Genomic DNA, 8004 nt, shown 5'->3' on the forward strand with positions numbered 1-8004 from the left:
GGTCGTAAAGTAAGTAGAAAGTACTAAACATGGATTAGGCCAAAATTAGAGACATGAGACACATAACAGTAGGAAGGGCTTAGTTTTTTTTGATTAAATTTGAGTTGTGTCGTTATTGCAGAGAACCATCGATATGCACAATATATATATGTATTTTTTTTTGATTTTTGCTTTACATGCAAAGAACTTTTGACAATTGGGTGTAATTTTAATCCGATTTCAAAAATTTTCAACGTCTTGCTTTTACGTGGTAGGTACAATAATTATATTGACTTTGGTACAAATTTATGGAACGATTACCGGTATATGGTCATAGGTGGGCGGTGCCACACTATTTTTAAAAATTTTTGTAACAAGCGTTTTTTCGCTAAAGAATTTTTGCAAATGTAAATTTTGAATAAATTATCTTCAGTATTTATTGATTGTTCGAAGATTTCGTATTTCTCTACATTACCGTTATGTGGGATGTGGGCGTGGTTATTGCCTGATTTTAAAAATTTTCAGCCGTTTGTTCCGTTTTGCCGACGACTGAAGATTTATTGATGAAAATTAAGATTCTAAAGTATTTTTTAAAAATTCCTTTTTTTATAAGTTAAAAGCAAATAGATAAACTTTATACAATTTTTTTAAATAGCTATTTCTCAGTTAATTTATCTCCGACTTCTCATACGGCTAGGAACAAAATTTTTGTATTAATGCTTAAAAAAATGTGCTGAAATAATTTCAGAAAAATAAAACTTAGTACATTCCATAAAAGCAAATGATTTGCGTTTGATTACCTAAAGCTGCTAGTTTATCATTCGCGCAGCACTGGTAAGCAAAAATTTAACTTTTACGAAATAACAACGAAATTAACGATTATACACCGGCTATCAAGAAGGATATCGTTTGGGATTTATAGAAAGTATCATTAAAGATATTTTGTTTAAAAACTATGGGTTTGATTAGCGCATCAGTTGTTAAAGTCGGCAAAAATTTGAGATTTCATCACTAAAACAAAATCGCAATATTTTATTATCACAAATTTTGAATATCCACTCACTCGTTGGTGTAGACTCCAACATTAAAGTGGTCCAAAAATGTATGTAAAAAAAATAAGGTCGAATTTTTAATGCCGCCACCCCCTAGGATTGTTATATACCGAAAAAAAATATACCCATATTTTTTTATTTTGAAATAAAAAATAATTTAGGTAGTGCTCAAAGCGCTCAAAGTTTTCCACGTATTTTATATGGAGAAAAAACATCTTTTCGTAGAAATAGTGTAGAATTTTTGAAAATCAATATTTTTCGATCGGAAAGCTTTACTTATCTTCAGGAGATTCCCAATAATAATACTCAATTGTTTCTTTAACAATGTTTTCTTGTTAACTATATTTTATAGGTTCTCCAAAGCCCTTAGAAAATGCAGTGGGGGGACCAATAAAAAATCTTTAATCATAAAAAAATGGTTAAATAAACAATTGGATATTAATACTGGATGTCTCCTGAAGAGAACCACAGTTTTCCGGTCGAAAAATATTGATTTTCGAGAGTTTTATACCATTTCCACGAAAAATTGTTTTTTCTCCATATAAAACCTTTGAGCGCTTTGAGCACTCCGTAAATATTTTTCGATTTCAAAATAAAAAAATAGGGGTATATTTTTTTCGATATAGATCAATCCTAGGGTGTGCCGGCATTAAAACTCCGACTTTATTTTTTTGGTCCACTCTACTCCACATCAACATTTTTTAAGAATGCATTCTAATGTTTTTACAAAAGTAATCAAACTTTACACTTTATGTCTCACACTCAATCAAATTTTCAATTGAAAACAAGTAAGTCGACTTTGAAAGAAGTGAAATTAACACATGTAAAAACATAGTTTTGGCCCAGAAAACAGGCATTTACACCATAGTGCATTGGTGGAGTCTTTTCATGGCACTGGGAGCCAGCGAAAGCTGCCATCGAAACCAGCAACGTTGCCCAACTTAAACAGAATAATAGCAGCAATGGCTGACGTTGACGTTGATGCATCGCCGTAATACAAATAACTTCATTAATGGACCCAAAAAAACCCTACATATTTTAGTAGACAAAAACCGAGGTCATTAGTGGAAAACAGGCGGCATTTATTCGGCCTCGGATGACAAGAGGCTCATTATTACAAAATAGCTCATACATGTGCATAAGTAAGTATATGTATGTATGTATATAAATGTGCGTACAAATATAGCAATTGGACACGTTTTTCGAAATATATTATATTTAACGCATCCATCAATATCAATAAATAAATACAATACGGGTGAGAAATGAAAGCTGACTGATGGCACGCGTATATTTGTATGTAAATAAATTTGTGCTTTTATTTTATGCTAGGGACTATTTTGAATAGAAATACGAACGCTGTTATATGTAGCAATGAGCTTTTGTGGAAAACTGATCATAAAGTTACAGTGTCGGATGTCAATTACCTACTAACTTAACCCCAATCAGCCAGTAGAGATCTCAATTCTTCCTTTGCTCTCAATTCACCATAAAAAATTGAGAGAACAAAATTATATTCAACGCAGCAATTAGCAAACTTAACATTAATCTCTCTTCTTCCGTTTATAATGACATTCGGAGGAAATACAGAAACTATGCATACATAAATATCTTCACCATCAACGCATACGGTACAGGAGAAACAAAAAATTTTAAATTTTCGTAGGAAATGCTTAAAAGACTATTTAACGGTGAAGGGGTGTGCCTGTGAAGAACTAACGGGACGTTTAACAAATGTATTTCCGAAAAAGTGACGACATGCATGTGGGTATGTGTGTATGTGCATATCGGCTGCTCCATTCCCAAACACAGTATCCAACAATTGCTCGGAAAATCGGGTTTTTATAATTCTGGATATACTGTGTTTAGACGCATCTTTTAACTAGGCCTATTTGTTGAAAGCTGCAAGATTTTCGGTGATACGACACATCTAAAACCTAGTATCTACACAAATTTCAAATTTGAATCTTTTCCCATCCCAAAACCGAGTATCTGTTTTCTCTACATCAAATTAATTTTTTTTTATGTAGAACAAGATTCCAACGCGAAATTGTATTTAAATAAAAACTTAAAAATGATATACTAAAACAGTCGCGTTCCTATACCCGTAGTTGCATATGTAACGTATACGCCCCGTAGCACCTTATGCAGTCATTAACTCGCACGCCCTAAAGCCATATTATTTAAAAGTAATTAAATATTGGCGTCTAAAATTTTTACACAATATTCCTTATGCTCATATGTACATATTTTTAACCGACTTAAAAAAAGGAGAAGGTTATCAATTCGTCGGAATATATATACTTTTTTTTATGTACATACATATGTTATCGTATAACTTTGGACCACGTCAACCGATTTCGATAATTCTTTTTCTTTCGAAAAGATAGTGTCTCATAGGTGATCCCTTACTAAGTTTGTTTAGATCCGATCATTTGATCATCAAAAAATTAACAGCACCCCAAAATTTTTATACATATGATAATTTAGGTCGGTTGTGTTTTTTCTGCTTAAAAATTACTTGTCATGTATATGCTAATAAAATGAATTTTTTTTCATTTGTCAATGTTATTGTGGCTTATAAATTTTTTTTTTTTAATTTTTTTTTACGTATTTTTATTGAGCTTTGTACCACGATTATTTTATTAGGAAAAATTGAAAAAGCAACAAAGTCTAAGCGGTAGAAGTTATAGCAGCTATTTCGGAGATCACCACCTCTCCTTATCAGACTTCTTTTTTCTAGACTTCAGCGTGTTGCTAATTCATTTTCCTTATTCAACCTACTGCTATCGTCGATATAATAGTTTTATTACACAAGATTTGTTCGTTTTGGCAAGAAGAATATTTTCACCGTTTAATTTTGATATTTTGAAGCATTTAAAATTATTAAAATCGTAATATTCCAAAATGCATTCTGCCATTTTTTTTTTAATTTAGGTGCACACTCATGAAACTTTACAGATATGGTGTATTTGATGCCAACGTCCAACGCCTTTCAACACAAATTCAACGTAACGGTGATACAGTCACAGTCTTACCAAAAACAACAACTAAAGCATGAAATTTCTACGCTAATAACCGACGTTAGCTCGACGCTGGATAAAGTGTTTGCATTGCCCGCAGGTATCACGAGTTAAACACTTGTTATGTGCACGGGGTCTTGGTGGAAAATGTACGCTTGTTAATAGGCGTACGTTATTTGGCCATGACAAGCGTAATAGCGAAATCCTGGCCCAATAAAATCAACTTATATATGTAGCTTATTGGATATGTTATAAATTGTGTTGTTGTGTTAAAATTGAATATTTGTAGTTAACTTTGATAGTTGTTTGATTACAAGTAAAAAATTAAAAAAAAAATATGTATATTCCAAATAAAGTATTTTTGTTTAGATTTTTTTGTTTGTTTGTACGAATGTCCGCCTCACGATATTGCTCAGTTTTGATGCACTATTTATGCCTGCATTCGATGAGGCACGATGGGAAATATGTAACTAATTATTGGATAAGCTTCTTTTGTGGCGAGGAGACATGCATACAATTTTGATATTTCTTGATAATTTTGAATTTGTAAAATGTTTGTGAATATAAGTTTTTTGAACATTTTCATGTTTTTTAGGAGAGCTAATTCAGGTTTTTGCGTAATTAATATGTTTGTCTTGGAACGTATATTTTTTTTTTATTATTTGCAATCATTTGGAAGCAAACATTTTTAAGCTTTCAAATTATGACTGCTTTATGAAGATTTAGTATGGATTAGACGGAAAAAAATACGAAATATGTAACTATTAATAAGCAGTTAGTTAAACGAAAATAAGTCCAAAGGCATTACTGAACAACGGCAAACGGCAAAAAAAATTGCGTTATTTCCTATAAAAGCATCACTAACCGATGCACTGTGTTTGATTTATGCCAATATTCACGATAAATGTGAGAAATGTGCCAGATTATGGGTTGTCTACTTCGATTTTCTGACAAATGATACAATTGCGCGCCCTCTGTCGGATTGGTAACACGTCAGAATCAACCTAAACTGCTATATAACTCCAAAACTTGCCTTAGGAAAATAATATAGTAACGAGACAAATAGCGAAGAAAGAGACATGAAACCAGTGCCACTTAAGCTACCGACATTTATTTCAACTGTCAGCTCAGAAAGCGACGGGAGCAATTTGTTTTTTTCGTTTTCGTCACTATTCTCTTTTTCGCGTTCTTTGCTTTCTGCTTCACTATGTGTTGCCACATTGAAAAATAAAGGCTTGTTTTCGGGCTAATATCCGAAAATGTCGTGTCGCTTTCTTTGTCTCGTGACTACGTATATATATATATATATAATCTTTGCCTTACTAGGATGTTAAGGATACAGTTTTTCCTACAGGTCTTTTCTACCCCCCCCACATACAACGCATTCGAGCTGAAGAAATACCTTTGCTCGGTTTGCTCACACACTTTCCTTGTGAGCAGCATTTGCTTCTGGCTATTCTCTGCGTACGCTAGTACTTAGTTGCTAGTTGCTTGGTACCAGCAGAAATTACGATTTCGCAGAGCGTAAAATGGAGAGGCTCGCCCATCCATATGAGTGCTTACACATGTACATACATATTAACAAGCCTGAATGGGTATTTTATTCCATCACACATACCAACCTATTAAGCATTGCCATTTGCTCGGGTGAACAGTTGACCGACCTGACTATTGAACAGCGAGGCCATTGAGGCCACAGGAAGTCAAATTCAAAATTAATGATGTTTGGCAGATTCTCCTAAGCGTGTAGTCATTTTGATTTGATTTCATTGCCTGCAGCAGCATGAGGTAGCAAAACGCTGCACATTCAACGCACGTCTTCCGGCTATAGGCATGGGACTGCTTTGTCCTGTCTTGCTTACTCCCTTTTTTTGCTTATCATTAGCAAAGCTATCCTGTGGACATATGTATGTTTGAGCAGAAGTATAGGTAAGCTCTGATTTGAGTCCTCCTCACTTGTGTAAACAGGTACGTATTCTTAAGTGCTGCTGTCATACCTTTTGATGGAGTGCTATCTATGTATGAATTTTTGTTGCCACCACACATACATACATATTTCTATGGAAGAAATCCTATTCGATGTACATATGTAAGTAAATGATGTGATCCATATGTGTGTATTTAGCATATAAAGGGCGCACTTAATTTCACAAAAAAATTACAGTAAACGCTTCATCATTGCATAAATATTTTCTTTAACTTAATGATGAGTTTTTGCGCTTCCTGGATCCTGGATAAATAAAAAAATATAAAGCCAGTTTAGTATTGAAATGTGGGTGTACTTTTTACAAGCCTTTATTCTATTTACTATGTATGCATGTTTGTTTGGCTCAATTCATGAAATCAATTTTAACCAGCTTCCCGATGAGCTTTGAAGTTGAAACTTAGCTCAGAACCCGATGGCAATGCCATATGAAAGGAGTCGACATATTTCAAAAACCCACATTTATAGTTCGACATATGTCGAGAATCTGATTCAGTTTATGTTTATAATATAGACCTACATACACATACATACATGAAAAGGAATAACCCCACAAAAGACAGCTTGTTTTAAATTTTTTTTTTTATAAATGTTAACTTATTTTATAAAAACTATTTAATTGTTAATATCATCGGTCGATTGCAGATGGTAACCGAATTTCAGCTGGCAACTGGCAACGGCATTTCTGTGGTTGCCGTGAAAATTTTGCTTGAGATAATCTATTTCGTTTTTCACTTCAGCTTTCTTCAGCTTATTTACACTCAAGTCTTTGTCGGTGGTACTTCAAAATTCTGTTATCTTAGGCTTTACAGCACTTTACTTTAGTTGCAATTCATAATATACATTTACATTAATTACCCATAAATATCATTTCAAGTCATATTGGAAAACTCTTAAAGCCGGCTTTTTCCGGCAAATTCATCGACAAAACGCTCCAGTTGATGACAATTTCACAACTTTCGTTGACTTTGATAATTCTTCGTTAGTAGAAGGAACAGTGTTCCAGCCAAGGAATTATGAAAAGAGTGGAAAAAATGGAAGTCTGATTGACGCAAGCTTAGGCGAGTATAACCAAAAATGTGTGATGGTTTCATTCAAAACGTTCAATTGCCGACAGTATACATCCGAATTGATTGTTCGGTTGCTCGGCTTTTGAGACGAATTATCATGTCGGAAGCAAAGCCGTTTTCATTCCACATTGTTGTGAATAATCCACTCCTCAGCATTCCTTCACGTGTCAACTGCATATCCTACAATTTTTCAGTCATCAAATGTCACTCGCTATACGCGGGGCTCGCGCTCAGGTTTGCCAGGTGATTAATGAATTTTAAACAAAATATTTGAATCGTTAATTAGATAAGTACGTCCTTGGTCGCTAAGGGTTGATCAACATCCAAAAATTATGGCTACCTACCGAGTGCATATCTTTCTTGCAAAAGCTGTTGTGTGGGTCCCCCAATTTGATGCACACCACTGTAAAAGCTTTATACAAAAATAAAAAAACTTATCAGAATTTTCATTATTTAATTATTTATTTATTTATTTATTTGACTTAGTCAATTACATTCGTCATCGCATTAAATCAAATCGAAACTTATTAAAAAATAATATATATGTATCTATAAAGATATTTTCCATGTATCTCATGTTTGCGTCTATGTTTATATGTATGTATGTATGTATGTATGTATGTAAATGACTCCATGGGAGACAATTCAAATATGCAGTGCAAAGTCCATGCTGCTTTCCTCGGTGTAGTTTTGTTTTTGTTTATCTTTCGCAGCTGTTTTATTGTTTTCCACTTGGGCGCAAATTTGTGAGTTAAAATGGACCGACAATGTGATAAAATTATTTTATTTCTAGTTTAATTAGATACATTTGTCACAGTTCAGAACTAAAATACAGCGTTCTTTGTCTTTTAATACTACAATTTTCGAAATTATAAAATTACAAAATATAACACTTA

Source organism: Rhagoletis pomonella, unplaced genomic scaffold (genome assembly GCF_013731165.1).
Source record: "Rhagoletis pomonella isolate Grant_MI unplaced genomic scaffold, Rhpom_1.0 Rhpom_scaffold_00006, whole genome shotgun sequence".
Lineage (NCBI taxonomy): Eukaryota > Metazoa > Arthropoda > Insecta > Diptera > Tephritidae > Rhagoletis > Rhagoletis pomonella.